This window comes from Dendrobates tinctorius, unplaced genomic scaffold (assembly GCF_039654945.1).
Source record: "Dendrobates tinctorius isolate UK_male_01 unplaced genomic scaffold, ASM3965494v1 ptg000027l, whole genome shotgun sequence".
In the NCBI taxonomy this organism is placed as follows: Eukaryota; Metazoa; Chordata; class Amphibia; order Anura; family Dendrobatidae; genus Dendrobates; species Dendrobates tinctorius.
In genome coordinates, this window is record NW_027361695.1 from 2,917,626 (window position 1) to 2,941,524 (window position 23,899).

Here is a 23,899-nt window from a genome sequence, read left to right on the forward strand (position 1 = left end):
GACCGGGTCACCACTGCTGTGACACATCCCCCTGACACCGGCCCGGTTCTGAGTACCCCGCTGCCCTGGGTGTGACGGGGGGGACCCATATACACTCTGTGTAACCAGGAATCCATACTGTGTCAGTCACTGGCAAGAGAAAAACAAAAAAAAATGTTTTGGGGCTTTACAAATATGGCTTTTCATGCGATCAGGGATATTTATACCTTTATAAATCTTGATTCATGTCAGTATCTAACTAGTCAGGTTGTCACGTCCCTCCCCCAACTCTACCTGCATCACAATCAATTACTCAGCAGAGGGCGACAATGAGCACAGGGGGGAAAAAAAACTCCCTTTGTAAAAGAATGTGAGATTCATAAAGGACGTTCTTTTAGGTCACAGGTAATAAAATAACATTTGTCACTTAATGTGATGTTAATGTAATTAATCTGAGTGCGGTAAAATTCATATGGTCACATTATTATAGAACCTGTAAGACACATGACACTATTGTTGCAATAATCCTGACAAAATGACTCACATCCATCTTTTTTACTAACGTCATTGATTTCCCATGTACCTATAAAACTAATCTCAAGGTATAAAGATCTACATATAGAATTGGGCATGAAGTGTCATGGAAGCTCAGGGGGTAACTTTGATTTTTCTATTTATTAACCAGGAGGCTCAGGATGAGACATCGACCTATATCACAGTACGACCTCTCCAAAATACATTGCCATGCTGAACGATGCAGCTGCACTTCACAAACATCATCTGCTGTCCGCTCACCTGATCTTGTTTTTCTTTTCTTCTGCCGATTGTTCCGCTTCAGAGACAACAGGGCAGACATCGCTGTGGTGTTCAGGAAAAGAAAAGTGGAAGTGAAACACAAACTGACAACTCATTAGTTACATATAAAAAAATATATAGTAGTTATGCAAATCGGTTTGATTATAAATTTTCTACTGTTTGTATATAGAGCTTCAATGCAAACTTCTGTGTCTCCATGGTTACAGACTACAAACAAACCCTGTGTGGTCAGATCCTCCAGTCATCTGCCGGTCTCATCCACCTGACAGTCCAGTACAAAAAAGGAAAAGCATCCCATCCAGGTGATGAAAGAATACACCTGACATTTCTTGCTGACCTATACATATTAGACTGGAGTTTATAGCAGGACCTCCCATTTATAGGAGGACCCCCATATCATAGGACTGCTGTTATAGAGTATGTACACAAGATATGACTGCAACCTCTATCGTTAAAGGGGTTGTCCTGTGAAAACAAGTTATTTCCTATCATTAGGATAGGTGATAACTTATTTAACGGTGGGAGTCCGACTACTTAGACCTGCAAAGGGGATCTTTTATCTCTCTTAAAGGGGTTGGCCACAACTCGGAAAACCCCCTAAGAATCCGTAGATTCCCCCCCCCCCAGTAAAATATTAACACCTATACTCACCTTCGATGCCAGTGCTATTCCAGAGTTGACACTGGCTCTCCTGGGGATCGCTTGATATTTTTATGTCATGTGATCCCTGCAGCCAATCAGTGCTGCCTTTCCTTTCCTTTCGACAAATCAAGAGATCCAGAGGATGTGATTGAGAAGCCGCACCTGTGACTTTCTCCGGAAGTCAATTACGTCCATAGCATAGAAGAATGAAGCCAGCGCTGATTGGCCTCAGGGATCGCATGACATAAGAATGTCAAGTGATCCCCGGGGAGGAGCCAGGGCCAACACTGCTGGAACAGCACCGGAGGGGAGTATAAATGTTATTATTTTACGGAGGAGAGACATAGGAATTCAGAAAGTAGTGTCCAAGTTGGGGACAAACCCTTCAAAATGGAGCAGAAGTGTACAAGTATATGCGCAACCTGTTCCTCATTTATTCGCTATGGGGCTGCTGAACTCCAAGCTCAGCTTTTTCCAGAAGCCCCACAGGGAATAAATGGAGCAACAGTTGGGTGTCCAACAGGGGCAGGGATTGCAATCTCACCCAGGCCCTAGAGACAAGAGGGCCCCAAAGGTCACTTTGCCCCATAGGAAAATACTATTACTATTAAAGACCAGTGATAGTTGGGGGCTCTTTTGGGGAATTTGCATTGGGGCCCACAAGCTTGAAGTTACACCACTGGAGTCCAACATGCCGTACCATTTTGTAATCAGGATAAAAGTGGATCGTAAAACTCTGTTCTGCCGATCAGTGCAGGTTCCAGCAGTCGGACCCCCACAGATCAGCAAGTTATCATCTATCCTCTGGATATATGGACAAACCCTTTAAGCCCAAGTTAGTCTATGCTGGGACCAGGCAGGTTTAGGCGGCCAAAGCAATTGCTCATTATGGATCTTAAAATATTTCATTCTGATAATTTTTCCTTCTAAGGAACCAGGTTTATATCGACTATCGGTTGGCTAAAGCTCAGTGAGCCCCCTATATAGACCACCTTTGTTTTGAACATATTTACATCATTACATGGATGGTCTTTGGTCCGTAAAGCCCGGTGGCTTTGGCATTTGCATAAAGGGGTGTTCCCAGAATTATATCATCCCTTATTCATACTGTTCACTGGTGGTCCAACTACAGCGACCCCTCAGCTCCCAAGAATTGGGTGTTAGATAGGGGGTATAATTTGGTAATGGCAATACCCCTGTAAGTTTTCCTTGTCTTGAGGCCAGCCCCCTCCATGGAGTCCTTACCCCCAGCATCACCTATCCATGTGTCAGCAAAGAATTACATAGCTTCCCCCCTAAACTCAACGTCATGGCCAAGATCCGGACGGAATCATTTCGCCATCTTGCTTTTGCTGTCTTTTAGGAAGCCCCTAATAAGTGCCGAGGAATACAAAACCAATGGACGATAAACTGGCATACGTGCAAAGTGTAAGAGCATGTTCACATTGGGGCTATTTCACAGACAAAGCCTAAGAAAAAAAGTTCCAAGGAATGTCGAGGATCTATGGACCGATCCCTTTTTGAAATCTTGCAGCAACTAAGCCGCCTGCAATAAGTGAACCAGAAGGAGCCGAACTTCTGACGTTTTTAGCCATTGTTGAGAATTGTTAAATAACTGTTTTGTTTTTTTTATTAATATTCATTTATGTTTCAATGTAAAACATTCGGCACAATGATGACTCACGCCGGCCAGAGGCGAACACTTCTCATGAGAGGAGACAATTGGAGAGGCCATTGAAAGAGTCTGAGATAAAGGTGCCGATAAGATGTATATTTTTAGTCTGTCTCTTCTGGGTCCTCCGTGTGTGGCGTCTTGTGTGGTTTAGATGACGAGCGTTTTCCGCTGTTACATTTAATGAATGTTTGTCTTCGTAATGCCCTTTAATAGAGAGGAGACGCTCACGGTGACTCAGTGATTAGCACCACTGTTGTGGGTCGACAGAAGTTTTGCGCTCAAAGAATTGCAACCTTGGAATAAGTATGGTTTTCCTTCACACTTGTACTTTCCTGCGTCCTAGCATTATAAGACTTGAGCTAGTTTGGCATCTTGATGTATTATGGGTCACTGGAAGAAGGACGGCTTTGATACCACAGTTTTCACACTACAGGGCACAGAGTAGGCTGACATTTTCTGTTTTCTGCAACTAAAGTCAGCTTTACTGTGTAGACTGGGACAGAGCCAGCAGAGAGCAAGAGATGAAATGACAAATGTCAGATCTGTTCTGCTGAGGTCCAAAATAAGGCAGATTACTAACACTATATACTATACATATAGAAAAGGCGCTGTCTGCTGATCTTCTTTCCTTCCATGCGGGAGGGGCTTTCCTAGTGGCGTAACTTGATGCTCATGGGCCCCAATGCAAAAGCTCCAAAGGGGCCACCAATTATTGCAAATCAAATTATTAATATTAATAGTCTTTTCATATAGGCCAAAGGGACTTTTTAGGCCCCTTAGCTTCCAGGTCCCAGGTACGATTGCAACTTCTGCACCAATTTTAGTTATGCCCCTGTGCTGCCTTCTATCATGAGTCTTAATAGAGAAAAAAAAAACATATACTCAGCTACTAGACCCCTGCTTTATTTGGGTCAAAATCACTATAAACCTCTGGAGACCAAACAAAGCAGCAAAGATACAAAGTAAAATTTAAAGGGACACAAATTCCCCCCCCTTCCCAAAAATTAATAAGCAATATAAAATATACAGTTCCCGTTTGTCAATCTTGAAGACACCAAAGTCTTAATTCACTCAGATCTTCATAAATCTGTCAGAGAAAACAGCGCTACTCATATCAAAATTGGTTGTATACTGTTACGGGACCAGGCATTGCACCTTGGGGGCGGGATCTGGACAAAGAGGTGGGGCTTAATTTGCCTACTCTACCATTTCAGACAAGACGAAAGTGTCAATTGCAGAAAGCACCTCCATGGAACGAAAGAGCACCTTGTCTATGAGTATAGTGTATGGCATTACTATCCTGCGTTATCTAGGCCGCAGGATGAGAAATAGATCTGACAGTCAACATTTAATCCTTTTCCCTCCTCTGCTTACTCTGTCCCGGTCTATACAGTAAAGCTGGAAAAAGAGCTGAAGAAATGATGAAATGTCAGGATAAATAAATAAAAATATAAACAAACAAAAAAAAAAAACTTTAGTCTGATATTTTCTCAAGTTCCTGTGTACGCCACGACCGTATCCGTATATCTGGTGTATGATAATTGATGGCTAGAACTTGTCACAATGTATCAGATTCCGTCGTTCTTCTCTTGGTGGAGGGAGTTCACGCCTTGGTCTACCGTACATGAGATTGACACCAAACGTTGGAAGTCCTTGCTGACAAACTGTGAATTTTAAGCAGGTGTGCGCAGCGTTAAGGTCAACGTTGGCTGGCCTGACGAATGACACCTCTTTTGTTGGATCTCATTAAAATGCGAGCCCCTTCTTTTCCTGTGGCATGTTTCCCTTGAAATGTTAGCAAGACAAGCCTAAGTCAACATGCAAAACGCAGAGCAACAAAGACGACTTTTCAAAACTCCGGCAACTCCAGCGAGACTCGGGGAAAAACATTTTTTTCCATTTTATTTTCTTAACCCGTCACTTGTCACACAGGACATAAAATCACGTCAGCGAGGGCACGTCGCTACAATCTCACTGTTAATTATTTTGTAAAATATGATAATTTGCATTTAATAAATACATTTTGGGCAATGGTTAAATAGGTTCTTAGCTTCAAATACTATTTCTTACTTAGAAGGGTCACCTGATAATAAGATGATCCCACCACCGTGTCCTGTTACTGGGATTTTTAAAGATCACTTGTGATCCGCATGGAATCTGGAAGCAAGTATTAAATTCCTCTACAGCACCCCTAAAGGGCAAATGAGGTACTACACATTACCTATTGAAATCTACAGTCTATCCAACTAAAAGTAACAAGAAAGAAATAAAGAGGGGAAAAAGAACAAGAAAAAGAGAAAAAAAAAACAAGAAAAGGAAAGAATGGTGAAAAATAAAGTAAGAAGGAAGGAAAGAAATGAAGGAAGGAAGAGCCAATTACAGAGGCAAGAAAAGAGAAAAAAGAAAATGAAAGAAGGCTGAGAATTAAGAAAGAGAGAAAGGAAAGAAAGAAAGAGAAAGAAAAAGAATGAAAGAGAGAAAGAAAAAAGAACAATAAAAGGGTGAAAAATTAAAAAGAAGGAAAGGGAGGCAAAAAAGAAAAAAGACAAAAAAGAAAATGAAAGAAGGCTGGAAAACAAAAGAGAAAGAAATAAAGAAAAAGAAAGTAAAGCAAATACAAAGGAGGAAAAAAGAAGGAAATGTCAAAAGAGGAAAAAAGAGAAAGAAAGAATGAAAAAAGTTAGAAAGGGAGAAAAAGAAAGAAAAAGAATTAAAGGACAAAAGAGGAAAAAAACAACAAAGAACAAAAAAGAGAAAAACAAAAAAGTAAGAGAAATAAAGAGAGAAATAGAATATTGTAGGATGCTAAACTGATCTTACACATGTAGAAGCCAATCTGAGGATTTATCTATTGGATCTACATTTCCAGCGTGCGTCGGGGCCCCTGGCTCTGACGTGCAGAAAATCAGATGTCCTCTCTCTTGGTGGTTGTTCTTCTCGCAGGATTTATTCCAGCCTCACGCTGCAATAAGATGGTTTTCTTCATTTCTCTGCATTGGAGCTTTATAAGATTTATAATGGATTTGTTTGTTGCTTGTGGTTTATTACGTTAATGCCTCATCAGGTTCATACAGGAAACTACGGTAACACATTTTGGCAGTTTTTCTGCAGCGTCCTTCCAAAATATTCATCACATTCTTTCAACTCCAGAAAAGTAATTTTATGTCGTTGGAATGGGATCAGTTTATGGTGAGACCCCTTCGTTCTGGGAGACATTAGGAGAGGGGTCTCAGTCTATGGAACGTCTTCCAATGTCTCTGTGACCCATCACTAGGGTGGGGTTCCCCTTTAAGCGAGGGCTTTTGTACCCAATCTATTACTCATTCCTCTACACCTGAGTCTATTGCGCTGCTGGTGACTCAGTGTCATTTGTGCGGGATTTATGGACGGCGGACCCATGTGGGGATCATCTTACGTTTTCAGCGATTTATCTTTTCTCCTGCTACAAGCCCAAGTGACAAATACCTGCGGCTCAGACATCTAACGGCAAATCATTTTCTGCAGTAGAAAAGACTTCCTGTGGCTCCATCCTTTTTATCGGCTAATTCCACATAAACAGCGGAGAAGGCCGCCTCTTGATCTTCTGAAGGTCGCCCTGTGATCTGGGCTTTTTATACATCACTGGGACGATGAATCCTTCATTTTATGGCGAATATCAGGAGAATTTCGCAATGGAATTAAAATATAATTCACTGGTATCTGAAAACCCTGGCGGTGTCCTTTTCTATCGAAAAAGCCTAAAATTGTAGAAAAGTTGGGCAACAAGCTATACTGTATAACAATCCCTAAATTGTACCTTAAGGTACCAGTATAGCTTCAAAAGTTGTAGGTGTAATAGCTAATGATCACGATGCCTTCCGTACACATGCATGACCACCTCGACCGAGTATACATGTGCTTTCAATAGAAATTGGGGACTAAGCCGCTGGCCTACAGCTCTCTTAGCTACTTTTTTTCCCCCGAGAACCCATAGATCACTCGCTGGACTTCAACATGCCAGCTCTATCTTTTGGGTGAGAGGCAAAAGCATCCCGTATTGTTACATTATGCAGGGACACAGGGTGAGGTTGGATCCCGTGAGTCCAGGATCTGGGTATGAAAACAAGCCATGGGTGACGGTGCAGCATCTAGGTGGAGCATGTGGAACATGCACAGCTGAGGGCCCTGGAACCGCAGGTAGGTAGGTAGAATGTTGGATGCTGGAAACCGCAGGCAAGCGAGAGACGTCCAGGAGACCACAGCCAAGCAGGCGGGCACGTAGTAGGCAAACTAAAAGTTTTAATAAAGTCCTGGAAAACAGGAGACGTCCTGGAAGCCACAGGTGGCTACGTAGAAGGCAAATTAAAAGTCTTAAAAATGTCCTGGAAATAACAAACAAGCAGTCGGGATGCTGGAAAGTGCAGTAAGGCGGGAAATGTCCAGGAGACTGCAGACAAGTAGGTAGGATGCTGGAACTTGCAGGCAAGCCGGAAACATTGCGTAGAGCGCAGGAATGCAGGCGGGGTGCTGGAAATCTCAGGCAAGCAGGAAACGTCCAGGAGATCACGGGCAAGCAGGCAAAATGGTGGAAACCGCTGGCAGGCAGATGTCTGGGAGACCACAGTTAAGCAGGCAGGATGTTGGAAACTGCTGGCAGGCGGGAGATTTCCATGAGACTACAGGAAAGCAAATGAAGACCTAATGACCACTTGCAGGTAGCAGGGTTACTGGAAACCACAGACTAGCCATCAAAGTCCTTCACTGACAGGTAGCAAAGTTACTGGAAACCACAAGCAGCCAGGAGACGTCCTGATGCGCAAGATTTCGAGAGTATGAGAAATAACACATCAAGTGAAGGGAGGTCAGTCAAGCCAACGACCACTGTGACCATGAAAGCGTTGGTGCAGCAACCGACGGGAATCACAGCCGCTTGGTCATTTAGAGCAATGACATGCTACATAGCAGTACCCCAACCCTATAATACTAGCGTCTTACTTCCTATGGGATCGGGGACCGGGCGCACCTCCTTCTTATATATCCCATAGTGCAGACATCCTCCAGCGTAAAGACCCTTCATGATCCATTTCTTATACAATGATCATAAATAATATAACAGACGATGAGTGTAGACGATTATTATATTGACGGCAGCAATTACAGCCTTCATTATGTACTTTACAGCAGTGGAATACATTTCCTTTCAAATGCTGATCTGTAGCGGTGCAGATCGCTGCCAGCACTGATCTCTCCATACAGTAAAAGCTCCTCCAATGTAAAAATGCCCTGCAGCCAAGAAGAAGTGTCACTCCGCAGGTTGTTCCTGTGGCCCCCTACAATGCCTCCACAAAGCGTGCTACATTATCGGCAGGTTATAGGGCAGAAGGGCTCTCTGAAGACTTGGAGCACTATGAGCATCATGCAAACTACACCATGTAACGTTTAAAGGGGTCTTCTAGGAATTCAATATCCCAAGGAAAAGTAATCAACTCCAGATCATTGAGGGTCCAAATCCAGGAAACTCAATGATCCGTTGATTAAAGGAGTAGCGGTATATTGGGAACACCACAGCGCCGTTCATTGAGTAGTGGCTAAAGTGGGACTGCATCCTATCATTGGATATCAATACTTACATAACTAATGGAAAACCCCTTTAAATATTTTTGTCACCTAAATCAAAAATTGCAAAATGCCTACATTAGACAGTAGTGCAATAAAAGGGGTTATAGGATTCTTAGAGGTTGTTGGCCACACTCAGCACAAATTCCTCCTGACTTTTCCATGCATGTGCACGCTCGGCAGCAATTCCTCCTGACTTCTCCATGAATGTGCACGCTCGGCAGCAATTCCTCCTGAATTTTCCATGCATGTGCACGCTCGGCAGCAATTCCTCCTGACTTCTCCATGCATGTGCACGCTCGGCAGCAATTCCTCCTGACTTTTCCATGCATGTGCACGCTGGGCAGCAATTCCTCCTGACTTTTCCATGCATGTGCACGCTCGGCAGCAATTCCTCCTGACTTTTCCATGCATGTGCACGCTCGGCAGCAATTCCTCCTGACTTTTCCATGAATGTGCACGCTCGGCAGCAATTTCTCCTGACTTTTCCATGCATGTGCACGCTCGGCAGCAATTCCTCCTGACTTTTCCATGCATGTGCACGCTCGGCAGCAATTCCTCCTGACTTCTCCATGCATGTGCACGCTCGGCAGCAATTCCTCCTGACTTTTCCATGCATGTGCACGCTCGGCAGCAATTCCTCCTGACTTTTCCATGCATGTGCACGCTCGGCAGCAATTCCTCCTGACTTCTCCATGAATGTGCACGCTCGGCAGCAATTCCTCCTGAATTTTCCATGCATGTGCACGCTCGGCAGCAATTCCTCCTGACTTTTCCATGCATGTGCACGCTCGGCAGCAATTCCTCCTGACTTTTCCATGCATGTGCACGCTCGGCAGCAATTCCTCCTGACTTTTCCATGCATGTGCACGCTCGGCAGCAATTCCTCCTGACTTTTCCATGCATGTGCACGCTGGGCAGCAATTCCTCCTGACTTTTCCATGCATGTGCACGCTCGGCAGCAATTCCTCCTGACTTTTCCATGCATGTGCACGCTCGGCAGCAATTCCTCCTGACTTTTCCATGAATGTGCACGCTCGGCAGCAATTCCTCCTGACTTTTCCATGCATGTGCACGCTCGGCAGCAATTCCTCCTGACTTTTCCATGCATGTGCACGCTCGGCAGCAATTCCTCCTGACTTTTCCATGCATGTGCACGCTCGGCAGCAATTCCTCCTGACTTTTCCATGCATGTGCACGCTCGGCAGCAATTCCTCCTGACTTCTCCATGCATGTGCACGCTCGGCAGCAATTCCTCCTGACTTTTCCATGCATGTGCACGCTCGGCAGCAATTCCTCCTGACTTTTCCATGCATGTGCACGCTCGGCAGCAATTCCTCCTGACTTTTCCATGCATGTGCACGCTCGGCAGCAATTCCTCCTGACTTTTCCATGCATGTGCACGCTCGGCAGCAATTCCTCCTGACTTTTCCATGCATGTGCACGCTCGGCAGCAATTCCTCCTGACTTCTCCATGAATGTGCACGCTCGGCAGCAATTCCTCCTGACTTTTCCATGCATGTGCACGCTCGGCAGCAATTCCTCCTGACTTTTCCATGCATGTGCACGCTCGGCAGCAATTCCTCCTGACTTTTCCATGAATGTGCACGCTCGGCAGCAATTCCTCCTGACTTTTCCATGCATGTGCACGCTCGGCAGCAATTCCTCCTGACTTTTCCATGCATGTGCACGCTCGGCAGCAATTCCTCCTGACTTTTCCATGCATGTGCACGCTCGGCAGCAATTCCTCCTGACTTTTCCATGCATGTGCACGCTCGGCAGCAATTCCTCCTGACTTTTCCACACACGTGCACGCTCGGCTTTGCAGTGTGTGCATGTGTTTTCTATGGACAGAGGAGAATAGCAGCTATTTTTCTAATCCTGGGCAACCCCTTTAATACCTATCTACTTTGGGCTATGGCGGTCGCTATCGAGATTGTCACCCAGCTTTCCTAGAGTCCAGAATGGAAAGATTGCTTAGACATGGTGCTTGTTTGTTTTTTAAACGTTAACGGGGAAAGCTGCGACCTTCGTGGGCGCTATCATGATGGCCGTATTGGTTGTCATTTCCCGGAAACATATGTAACTTGACAGATCACAATGACTATTTGAATTTATTATGCAATTATTTTTTTTTTTTCATTTTTGGGGACAAATGTTCGCTAGGACTCATCTTCTGCTGGTCCGAAAACTGAACAGTATTCCCTAATTGTGTTTCCTCTGGAATCATTTCCATAATTACACCCGACTGCGATTTCCGAAGCGATGGCACAAAGCTGTTGGATTGGCCGGTGATGGGCAGAGCAGAAAGCGGCTTCCTTGTCTCCGCAGACGTCCAGAGGTTAATTCAGAAGAGTGGAAACAAATGGATGTGACACCTCCACAGAGCGCAGCGACAGGGAAACAAACAATCAATTTTGCCACGAGAAGAATTGGTCGACAGCCAGCGCGGTGCCCGCACAATAAATTGCCTGTGACGGGCGGAATCCGTCTTCTCCATTCCCCGTCTAGCTAAGACACAACGCACGCCATGATTGGCTCCCGTAGTGAGGGCCACGGCGTGACTGCCATTTTTATGCATCTGTCAGTGATTAAACAGTTCAGTATCGAGATCTCACATTACTGTGATGACCAGCCGGGAAGAGGCCGTTCTGATCCAAAGGGGGCTACGAAAGGCTACGGACAGACAGCAACCCCAGGCATCGACGTCTGCAACTCAATACGGTTGCCGTACAGGACTGTGGTCAAGTTGTGGTCAGTTGTAATGAGTTATTCTGACCACAGGGGGCAGTAGGGAGCAGCCGCTAGATTGTAGACATATAGAGCTGCGAGAAATATGGAGAAGTGCAATCCGACTTGGACCATGCGAGTGCTGTCTAATTTTTACGCATCCTTCTCCTAGAAAGTCCAACATTTCATCATCTGCGTACAGTAAAATCACAGAGTGCCAGGTTAGAATAAAATAGATATGTACACATAGAATAGAAAGATATATAGATGTCAGTCACATATATAATTAGTACAGTGCGTGTGCAGCTTACTTTACATGGATTTAATAAATAAATACATTTCTGAAAAAATGGTGTGGACTCCTCTGAAATGTTATTAACCAGCAGAGGGAAAGCAAACAGCTGTAGGCTGATGTTTATAGTCTGGGAAGGGGGTAATACCAACAGAGATTCCCAGGCTATTAATATCAGCTCACAGTTGTATACTTAGCCTTTACTAGCTATTACACCTCCCAAAAAATGATGTGGGATCCACCTATGATTAATAACCAGCAAAGGTTAGGCAGACAGCAGCAGGCTGATATTATTAGCCTAGGAATGGGCCATGGATATTGGCCTCGTCCTAGACTAAAAATATCAGCTCTCAGCTGCCCAGAAATGGCGCATCCATAAGAAACTTATATTCATCACCTCCATGCCCAATCCACTGAAGCCAATGTCACCTATAAAAGAATCTATAATATAATGCTAGGAGCGTCATTCTTTCCGAAGCCTCTATAGACTGCGCAAGCATGATGTGCCAGCACAGTCTGGACCCCACAGAGTTACGCATCCGGGGATGAGGATCGTGGCCCAGGAGATCGCGGTATGCGTAAGCACCACATGACAGGATGGGGGCGCAGAATTGGAGTAGCACATACCAGGATGGGAGCAGCACATACCAGAATGGGGGCGCAGGATGGGAGCAGCACATGACAGGATGGGAGCACCACATGACAGGATTGGGGCACAGGATGGGAGCAAATGACAGGATTGGGGCACAGGATGGGAGCACATGACAGGATGGAGGCGCACAAAACAGCATGAGAGCGCAGGATGGGGGCTGCACATGACAGGAAGGGGGCGCAGGATGGGAGCAGCATATTACAGGATGGGGCGCAAGATGGTAGCAGCACATGACAAGATTAGGGCGCAGGATGGAAGCAGCACATACCAGGATGGAGACCATATACCAATATAAATGCTCGCTACCCCGGCATAGAATGAGTTCAATAGCTAGTTAAAATAATAAGCAACCATATTCCTAACCTGTCCCCGTCAAGAAGATAATCTTCCGATGCCTATGTCTCCTGTATTAGAGTTAAAAAAATAAACAACCATATTCCTCACCTCTACAACGATAAGATAATAATCCATTTGTAAATAGACGACTCTAGCTCTGCTACATCTACTTGGCATACTGAACACTGGAATGATGTGAGCGTTCAACATGTCAGGCAGCCAAGACACTGAGCTAGCTGTATGTGACCCTGTGCCAGCAAGACAGGGAAACTTAGAGGTGCTCCTCAAAGGAAACTCACCAAACAGTGCCACATATCTCAGCTTCCTGTGACCTTTTGAGAACGTATGTTACCATTCCCCGTGTCACTAGGTAACTCCTTTAAACACTCAAACCCTGTACAAACTGCGATGACAATGCCATACTATGTAGCACACTGCTAAAGTAGATGGCAATGCCCTTTCCAGGAGGAACAACAGAGGGATAGCATAACGCTCAATTATGTAATGACTATCAGGTCATGCTGGGGATTGTAATTTGACAGCAGCCCGAGCGCCACTCGTTAAGGATCACTATTGTAGGGTCACATCCAAGTAACAAAGTCGACAGTGATGTTATTTCCAAGAGGAACAACGTAGGGGCAGTACAATACAGAGTCATGCATTGGCTGTCAGGGCATGCTGAGAGTCACTAGATGAGGATCACTATTCTACGGGCACACCGTATTGCCAAAGTAGATGATATTGCCATATCCAGGAGGAACAACAGAGGGACAGCACAATTATAAGCTATGCATTGACGGGCAGAGCATGCTGGGAGATGTAATTGATAAGCCACAGGTTGAGGATCAGAAGTATAAGAACACACTGGATTGTCAAAGAAGATGACATTGTCATTTCCAGGAGGAATGACGGAGGGACAGCACAAGGCAAAGCTCTGGAATTCTCCAGACATGTAAGAAGAGCAGACAGTGTGCGCACAATTCACGTATATTTATATTTACACCAGATTCAGGACGGATAAGAACGCGGCAATTTCCGTTGCCGCCTTGAGCAGCAGAGTGAATGTGTCCAGAGCCCATTACTATTTGTCTTCCACAATACCCGCCGGGGAGTTTTGCACTTGCAGCTATTGGCTGTGATGCCTTCTGTTATATACAGCTTTGAATTTTTAAAGCAGAGACGTCAATCTCCCTGAAGCCTCATCCTTAGTCTTCACCCCAGGTACTATAGCTCCGCCAAGAGGCTGGGATAGGTACTGCACCTTATAAATATAACTGCACTTAGATTTTATCCACAGAAGCAGCGCCACTCTTGCGCACAGGCTGTATCTGGTATTGCAGCTCAGCTCTATTCATGTGAATGTAGCTAAGCTGCAATACCAGATACCGCCTGTGGAACAGAGTGGCACTGTTTCTTGGATAAAATAGAAAACAAAAATACATTTCATACCCCTGTCAGACATCATAGTCGCAGGAGCTACTGGGATTAATATTCGTTATTTCCGAAAAGTGTAGAGTAGTAGACCTCAGAGAAGCTGGAGACTCAGCACAGGGAGATAGATGAAGCAGAGTCGAAATAGTGGCTCAGCGGAGTGACTCAGAGCAGCAGAGTGAAACAATACAGCAGAGGCGAGTTTGTCAGGATGCACCATGCAGAGTGGAACGGTGCAGAGAGGGAGTGTCAAGAAGTTCATTTGTGGTGATGTAGCAGAGCCCACCAGTGAAGCAGAGCTGGGTTTGCCAGGAGACTTACAAGTAGAGATGTAGCAGAGTCTTGTAGAACAGCAGGGCTGGGTATGTCAAATAGCTTACTAATAATGAAGCAGAGTCCAATGGAGAGCAAGTAGTGTTGAGGACACCAACTACCTGAATACTCAGGCGATGTACTGTCGCCTGAGCTGGTCTATAAGACCTAGATGTGTCATCTTAAAAGCACACATAAGGTTAACACAGAGTAAGCCAGCCATCAGGTGAGGAAGACTAGAGTCGGGCACAAGAGCCAGGGCAGGTAGCAGTACCTTGACTTAAAATTTAACCTGATTTTCCAAACTGTCCAGGGTAGCGCATTCCAGAGGACGGGTGCAGCGTGTGAGAAGTTCTGATTACGAATGGTGGCAAATCCAACCTCACGATCCTCATCTGGCCCCAATATCAGCGATATGTACCATAAGAATGGGGAGCCGAAATTGACGAATTCTGCTGATAGACGGTGAATGTTTTAAAGTCATTGAACCAAGATGGGATGCTGGCGAGATGTGAGCTCTGAAAAATGCACCAAGAACAATCATGTAACACTGGATCAGTATAAGATCAGCGGAGCTCCACTTTATATGCAGATTACAGGATGGGGAAAGTATTTTTGCCGTCGTTTTTCTCGCATTGTTGCTGCATGTTCAGCGTAGATGAATCCTATGATTCATGGCTCAGTGAACAATACATCGGACATTTTTATAGACTCCTCTGATTTACGACGTGCCAATAAAAGCTTTATTAAAAGATGATATTTAGAGGCGGCACCACTAAACTAAGATCCCACCGCCACGGCCAGTGCCGGGGATTGCGTTACTGCCTGCAGCATCTGGGTGGCTTCCAACCGGGCCATCAAATTCTTGGAGTTTACGCCTTATTAATTTTCTGGCCGTCTACCATTATAAAGAAAAAAAAAAAGACCCAAAAATCTAAAAAAACCTAGATCTAGAAATCTCATCTGTAGCAATTTACTTGCTCCTAGATTAGAGGGGCTCCATCCCAGTTCTAGCGATGGGGCACCCATGGTATTTTCTCATGCTCCAGACTATAGTTAAAATCCTTAGTGATGGGAACAAAAGCTCTATTAAACTTACAAAGTTGGCAACAGTCCCAAAAAGGGATGAAGCTTATGTAAACCTCACTCAAAAGTGAGCAGTTGTCAAGTTTGAGGGCTGGGGTGTTCCCAGCTCCTATTCACTTCAATAGGAACTAAGCTGCAGTACCCAAAAACAGCCACTACACCGAAAACGGCGCTGTGGTCTCCCAGGTGCCACTTTATCTGTAACAGCTGATTGGTGGGGGTAAAAGATTTCGGAAGACCACTGATCTGATCTAAGTTCTTGACATCAGCTTTAATGTGAAGTTCCACCTACATTGTAAAATTGGACATTTCGACGCCCCCGTCTTCAGTTTGCTCCCTGTGCAGAAATGTGTATAGTGAATCAAAAAATAAATATTAAATATCTGTATCTTGATAAAAAAAAAAAAAAAAAAACTAACCTAAACTGTAATGATTGGTGCAGTGGAAGCTAAATTCAGGCCTCCTGCAGCTACCACTAGGGGCGCTCATCCTATAAAGCTTTATAAAACTCAATGCTAATTTTGTCTTCATTGAGCTCCCCCTAGTGGTGACTTTAGGTAATCAGGATTTTATCACCGTGTGAATGGATGCAGCAGATTGGATGCAATCTAGCAATAAAATGAATCTCTGACGTATTGTAAAATAAACCAATACCAAATTTATATATATATATATATATATATATATATATATATATATATATATATATAAAAAAGACTGTTATGCAGCTGTCACTGATCCAGGCTTTGCTCGCTTCACCCCGGTCCGCTGGACTCTGTTGTGCTCTACATCGGGCTCTGCAGATGGCCCGGTGTGATCCCATGTGATCATTTGCCTGTGCCTACATAAGGCTCACCAAGAAATGCATCTGCATCTTGCTAATAAGACTATCTAGTTGCTCTAGAGCACTGTCTGCAATTTTACAAAACCTCTGCTATCTGTTCTGGATCTTCCAAGACCTCTGCTATCTGTTATGGATCTTCCAGGACCTCTGTTGCGTGCCCCCTGCAGCTTCCAGGATATCTGCTACATGTTCCCGATCTTCCAGGACCTCTGTAACCTGTTCCTAAATTCCCAGGACCTCTGCTACATTTCCACCTGTGGCTTTGAGAACATTTCCTGTCCACCTGATAATTCCAAGAACTCTGATACCTGTTTCTGGTCTTCCAGCACCTCTGCTACATTGTCACCTGCAGCTTCCAGAATGTCTGTTACCTGTTTTCTAGGGCGTATGCTATGTGTCTGCCTGCATCTTCCATGATGTCTCCTGTCTGCCTGTAGCTTCCAGGACCTCTACAACCTGTTCCCGGTCTTCCAGGACCTCTGCTACCTGATGGTGGTTTTATAGAACCTCTATTACCTGTTCCTGGTCTTCCAGGATCTCTGCTACCTGTTCCTGGTTTTACTGGACCCTTACTACCTGTTCCTAGTCTCCTGTCCACCTGCAGCATCCAGTACGTCTCCTGTCCGCCTGCAGCTTCCAGGATTTCTGCTACTTGTTTCGGGTCTCATGTCTGCCTGTTGTTTCTGCTGCACCAATGCCCATAGCCCATGTGCCCACCCAGACCTTGGACTAATAAACACCCTGAAACAATGTAAATTCTGCAGAGTAAAATAGAAAGATGTAACTGGTCAAAATAAAGGTCGGAAGGCAACCTTACTCTGCAACTTCTCAGTTTCCCATGTTCCCACTACTATACATCGATTCACACATAGATCTGGGAACGAACATCTGTCCCCCGAGCCGGAGGCCCCAGAATAGATGTTTGTTGTTTATATTAAGAGACCCACAACTCCTGTAAGGGACCCTTGTTAGCTACGTCCGAAAGCCAAACAATCAGCTTCATTGTACAGTCATTAACAGGATGCCGCTCCATACACTGGATTTACTGTACCTTCAAAAGCGGCCACAAAAGCCCCAACCTTGCTTACAGCAGTTAAAGGGTTAACAGATTCTGGAAGTCTGTGCATCCCATCAACATGGAAAAAAGCAACGTGGAGGATGCGAAACGCGGCTGACTAACGCGATTAGACATGAAGGTTCAGTAACCCTCGAGTCATTCATTATTTCCTTATCTGATAGTAAAGGGGTTAATTGAGTGGATCTGATGGCAGCGATTTTTGCACCGCTGGGAGAGTTTTATAAATATTCCCCTTTAGGGCTAAATATAGAGATTATCTGCTGCGGCAATTAAGATGCGTCCTCCTGGGATCGGCAGCAGTTGGCAAAACTGGAATGAAAAATGATAATATTTACAGAACACAAAATCCGGGCTGAGCGCAGCATTGTCCATGCAAAGCTGTGCAAGATGGGAATCTGGACCTGGGCGATGAGGTTTATATAAGAAAACCTCCAGGCCATAAAGGGATATTGCCTACTCAAATATAAGGCACGTGCTGGTGCCATCTGTGGGACGTGCGCTCCTGTCGATAATGGGTTCCCCTGAACCATTTGACTATCAACATATACGACCACCACTCCATTCATTCTCCATCTGGATGCCATGGCCACCACACCAAGCAAATCAGTGGAAGGACGACCACTGAGCTATACAAAATTATGGGTGGCAGCAAGGCTAGTACTAGGTAGGTAAGAGAGGGAGAATGACAGAGAGGGAGAGAAAGGGAGACCAAAAAAGAGAGACAGAGAAAATAGAGAACAAGATGGAGAGCGTGTGAGAGGAGGAGGATGGTGCTTACTCACTCCCACTTTCTAGCTATAACGCAGACCTTTCTGATCCACCACTTCTCCTTTCCGCTGCTTGTCTGTACTTGTGTGTCTTTCTTATAAGCCACGATATTACATAACATAGTATTATATTGCCACATTTTAAGCACCATTATGAAATTTACAGTATAATAATATAACTTAGGTAACCAGGAGGTATCTCCAACACAACAGCGTCAATGGTAACCCATATCAACCAACCAGAGAAATGGATCAGAGGGGTTCAAATAATAGGTCAGGGGGTGCTGGGCTCCTCTTACCCTCTTACATACACCCTTGTTTCCCGCCATCCAGACAGACATGGGTGATGACTATTAATATCTTCAGCATTTCCAATCCTTGCTGTCACGATCTATGCTGGATTGTGACAGATAAAAGCATATGTAACCTTTTTTTCCTTTAAGCTATTTGCTTAAAGTTAGTTTTGTCTCCGGTGGCCATTAGGGTCATTACATAATGGTGTCTTTAGTTCTAGTTTGCCCCCGGTGGTGGCTAGCGTTATTACACGGGAATCACTAGCAGGTGTTTTTGCTCTGGCTTTCCTTTAAAGGAGTGTCATGTGTGTTCACTCACTGTTGGTGATATTGGTCATTTCAACCATCCTTGGTGGAAGAAGGAGCTAGAGAGAGTTCCTTGCAGCTCAGTCAGAGTCCTGGTGTGGAAGGAGCCACAGAGAGGAATTCCTTGCAGCTCTGACAAAGCTTGGTGAAGCAGCAGCTATTCAGGAGGAAAGCTGCATTCTGGTGTTGGACTCTGTTGCTGGGAGCGAGAGCGACAGAGCAAAGCTAAGTGGTGTTATCCCTGTTTGTACCTTTCCTTTTGTGTGTTTCAGTGCAGTGGTGGGATTAGATTCTGAACCGTCCATTTCACTAGAAAGGGCTAGGTGCAGGGCGAGCTAGGGTTTTTAGGTATCCTGCTCGGCGCTAAGTGCGGAACCTGCATAGGGACTGTCAGGAGTGTAGAGACACTGACTCAGGGGAGTGCAGGAGGTCTCCAAGTCCCCATTCCCTATCGCAGGGCCCTCCATTGTATCGGTTTCCCTGGTGTTTCCGTTTATTATTTAAATTCGCCCTGCTGGAGGCGGTGTATCCAGATACACGTGTAATTCTGAAATTCGCCTGCTGGAGGCGGTGTATCCGGCTGCACATTCTATTATTTAAATTCGCCCTACTGGAGGCGGTGTATCCAGGGTCACGTGTGTCAGAGAAAGTCGCCCTGTTGGAGGCGGTGTGTCCAGTCACACGTAACCATCACACTTGACAGCTGTCCTTGATTTCCAGAGACGCATGTGATGTTTGAAGATTCGTCCATGAGGGTTCCTGGTTACTATCACATTGTCTTGATAACTTGATATGACCATTCAAGAGTCTCATGAAGATGGGTGACCACATCTATGGGACTTCTCCTAGCCACCATTACGGTAGTCACCTAATAAGGAAATGTCTCTCAAGTACATGATATCACATGTACCACAATAATGGCCTCCAGACCTCAATGTCTCATTGGACAACAGTAGATGGAAATGACTTATGGAATAAGGATGGACCTCTCCAGCCATGTCTGTGGAGTATACGGCTGATGAGCTCATGGAAGTGAGGATTTTTCCATTTTTCAAGTAAATGTCAGGCATCAGTATGGCAATTCATGCAATCATTGATCTACCGACCAGCAATCATTTATTTATAAAGCACCAGCGTCATCTGACGAATTCTGAGGAAGTGGTCATCAATCTCTCCACAAGAGTTCAAATTTAAATGTTCCCAACCCAACACAGAGATGGTATTATGGGGGTCTTGGACTGGTATCATAGAGTTCTTTGACTGGTATTATATGGTTCTTTGACTGCTATCATAGGGTTTTGGGACTGGAATCATAGACTTCTTGGACGTGTATCAGAATGTTGGACAGGTGTCATAGGGTTTTTGGACTGGTGTCATACAGTTCTTGGACTGGTGTCATAACGTTCTTGGGCTGGTATCATAAAATTATTGGACTGCTATCATTGGTGCTGCTATCATAGAGTTCTTCTACTGGTATCAGAGTTCTTCGACTGGTATCATAGGGTTTTGGAACTGAGTCCTTGGACTTGTATCAGAATGTTCTTTGTTGGACTGGTATGCTAGGATTCTTTGTCTGGTATCATATAGTTCCTGGACTGGTATCATAGAGTTCTTGGACTGGTATAGAGTTCTTCTACTGGTATCATAGAGTTCCTGGACTGGTATCACAGAGTCCTTGGACCAGTATCATAAGGTTCTTAGCCAGGTATCATAGCATTTTTTTTACTGATATCATAGAGTTCTTGGACTGATACATTTGGCATTCTCAGCTGGTATCATAGAGTTCTTGGACTAGTACCATAGCATTTTTGGACTGATTTCATAAGGTTCTTGGACTGGTACCATAGCATTAGTGAACTGGTATCAGAGAGGTTCTGGATTGCTGGAGCAACCATAGGAGGCATTTATATATGACATGCATACCCGAAGCCTCGGGGTGAGATGATATGTCATTATAGAATGCCTAAAGATACATGTGGGTTGTTGGATCAATAAACTTATTCAGTCTCCAGTTATGGAAAGGATTATTTACAGTAAGAGCCGTGCAGTCTTGTTATGTTCTTCAACATGAACTGCTCCAAGTAGAAAAGGCAAATTGATTCCAAGAAATTCAATATAAAGAATGTGTCTATAATGTCTCACCTGGCGAGGTGGATCATTCACGGCTCTCGGTGAAGACGCACAGTCGATAGGCAGCACGGACGAATGACGTTGGGGCAGCAGGGAGACCCGGATGGAACGACTACTGTGGCAGAAATGCAACAGGAGGAGGAAATGGGAACCATACGATGCGAAGAAGCAGATATAGCAAGTTGCCTAGAATATTCTAAAGCAGAACTACACTGATGATGCAGCAGAATTAACTCGGCTTAGAAAAACAGTGACGCAGAGCTGAGTTGCACTACGATATGGCAAGGTTGGCTCAGTGATACAGCAGAGCTGAGTTTGTCAGAGAGTCCAATGCAGAGTTTACTCAGTGAAGTATCAGAAGTAGAAGAGATGGGTTTGTCAGAAAGTGCAAGGCAGAACTTGACAGCTGTATAACAGAGTTATCTGACAATGTAGCAGAGTTGGGTTGAGTCATGATACAAAGTCCAAGGCAGAGTGGGCAGTGATGCAGCACCTAGCAATTTTGCAGAGCTGGGTTTGTAAGAGAGTCTTCAAAGATCAGGAACGCAGAGTGGATGCCAACTACCCAAATACTTTGGCTACCTTAGCTTGAATATAAGGCCTGGAAGCGTGATGTCAGAGATGTGTGCTGGGTTGCCATTGCAGAGGAACAAGCAGAGATTGCGAAAAGAGGAAGGTGTAGTGCTGGCGGTGCGTCCCTGAGGTGGATTTTAGGCTACTTAAGACCCCATTTCTGCACTCCAAGAGTCAGATCTATGTTCAAGAACAACACCCCCTGATGAGACGGGGGCTGAATTTCAGACTACACCACACTGTGCACCTCAGTTGGCGAGTCCCTTACCACAGAGCTGCCCCAACAGGACAAGAAAAACAAAAACAGTGCCACCTCTGTCTGCAGGTTGTGTGTGGTACTGCAGTTTAGCCCATTGACATTTCTGGAAAACAGCTGCAATATGTCACATGACCTGTGGGCAGGTGTGGTGCTGTTTTTGGTAGAACGCATCCATGCTTTTCTCACCCTGCTCATCCCCCTTAAGTAATCTTACCTCATGTAATAATAGGGAGCCTGTATAGGACGCTGGTAACCAGGGAGCTGACACAAACCTTCGGCCGCCACCTCCCCCTCATTCATGACTCCAAACACTAATCCATTTTGTACCCCCACTACCAGAACAAACGCCCAGGACCCCTCATCCCCGGCTCCCAGAGCGCTCTATATAAAGAGGACAGTAGGAAACCACGGGAAGGGAGATGAGAAAGGCCGCCATTATACGGCCGGGGCGCGGTGAAGTGCTGCTCTTAGATGTTAGGCCTCTTTCACACATCCGCTTTTCCCCATCAGTCAAAATCCGCCGTTTGGCAAAAAAAACGGACCCGCCATTTTTATTGGCTGATCCATTTTTTTCCCCATTGACTTGTATTAACGGCGGATCTTGACGGATGGTCATCCGTTCGATCCGTTTTTTTATGGATCCACCAAGATTTTGCCGTCCGCCGAGCGGACAGGACGGACGATGAAACGTTTTTTTACCCGGCCGGATCCGCATTTTCTATTGCGCATGCCCGGGAGAGATGCCTGTGTCGGCAATTTAACCCTAAACCCTGTTCTGGAGACTGAAAAATTCTCTCTCTCGCTCCCTTTAAAATTCTTCCTTCTCCGGATCCGTTAAAACAACGGTCCGGTGGCAAACGTTGTAGTCAGTACAGGAACGGATCCGTTCTCCGCCATTTTTGCGGATTTTAACTGATGGAAAAAACTGATGTGTGAAACAGGCCTTACGTATTTTGGGAGTGGAGAAAAGACTGGAATTACTGAGAGGAAGACACAGTCCGCCTCTCATGAGCCCAGCATTCACTCGCCCCAAACACTGCCCCATTCATAACCTCCGGAGCTGGAATCTGTACCCGGAATATTCCCCAGAGCGGGAGGGAAATCACAGGACGGGGACAATATGCTCCTGTGCAGAAAGAGACCTCAGAAATGATCAAACCTGAGATCTCTCTATTATCTATCTCTTATTCATCTATTATCTATGTATCTATTATCTATCCATCTATTATCTATCCATCTATTATCTATTATTCATCTATCCATCTATTATCTATTTATCCATTATCTATCTATCCATCCATCATTTGTCCTACTGACGCCCAGTAAAGGATTTGTACATAGCTGTGACTCCAGCCATATCAGCTGTTATGGGGTCCATAGACTGAGGGGCGTCTCAGGAGCCCGCACTGTGTTTTCGGCACTTTTCCGCTCTCTGGCATTAGTGTGTGATTTCTCTGATATTCCATATTATCCGTATTATCTATCTCTTTGATTATTGCTATTTCTGCTGCGTCCGTCTCATTTTGCTGTGGGGCCCGATGATTTCTAGTTAAGCCCCTGGCATATGAATAAGTGACTGTCCATGGGGCGGAGGTGTGTGGCCCCATCAGCAGCCTCCATCTTGGAGAATACTTTCTTAGTCTTTGGTCACACGTCATTCCTGGAAAAATAAACATCACCGTGACGGTAATTAGCGGACGCCGCCTCATTCACACACAGGGTGCAGCGTTATTTCCAAGGTTCCATAAAACATTGTGACATCTCTGTATGTAGCAATCGATAGCAGCTGCCATGTCTGTAGTGATTCTGTAACTTATCATGTTCTTACAGCTTTACCTAATAATCACTGATCTCAATATCTGACTGCCAGACGATAACAGAGGCTGAAACCTCAGAGATCAGGATGGATACAAATGTACAGTCTGCACAGCACAAATCTCCTGTGCATTCTGCAACAATGTGTCAGTGTCACTATGTAAAGAGTTTGTATTGTTTCATCTTATACTGAGACAGTACATACTCCAGAGCTGCACTCAGTATTCTGCTGGTGCAGTCACTGTGTACATACATTACATTACTGATCCTGAGTTACATCCTGTATTA

The 23,899-nt window shown here is 44.9% G+C and overlaps 1 pseudogene; it reads right to left on the reverse strand.

Annotated features, from left to right (window-relative positions):
• The window catches only part of LOC141084850 (uncharacterized), a 54,250-nt pseudogene extending 32,154 nt beyond the window's left edge, over positions 1–22,096 (reverse strand).
• Positions 22,097–23,899: the final 1,803 nt, after the last annotated feature.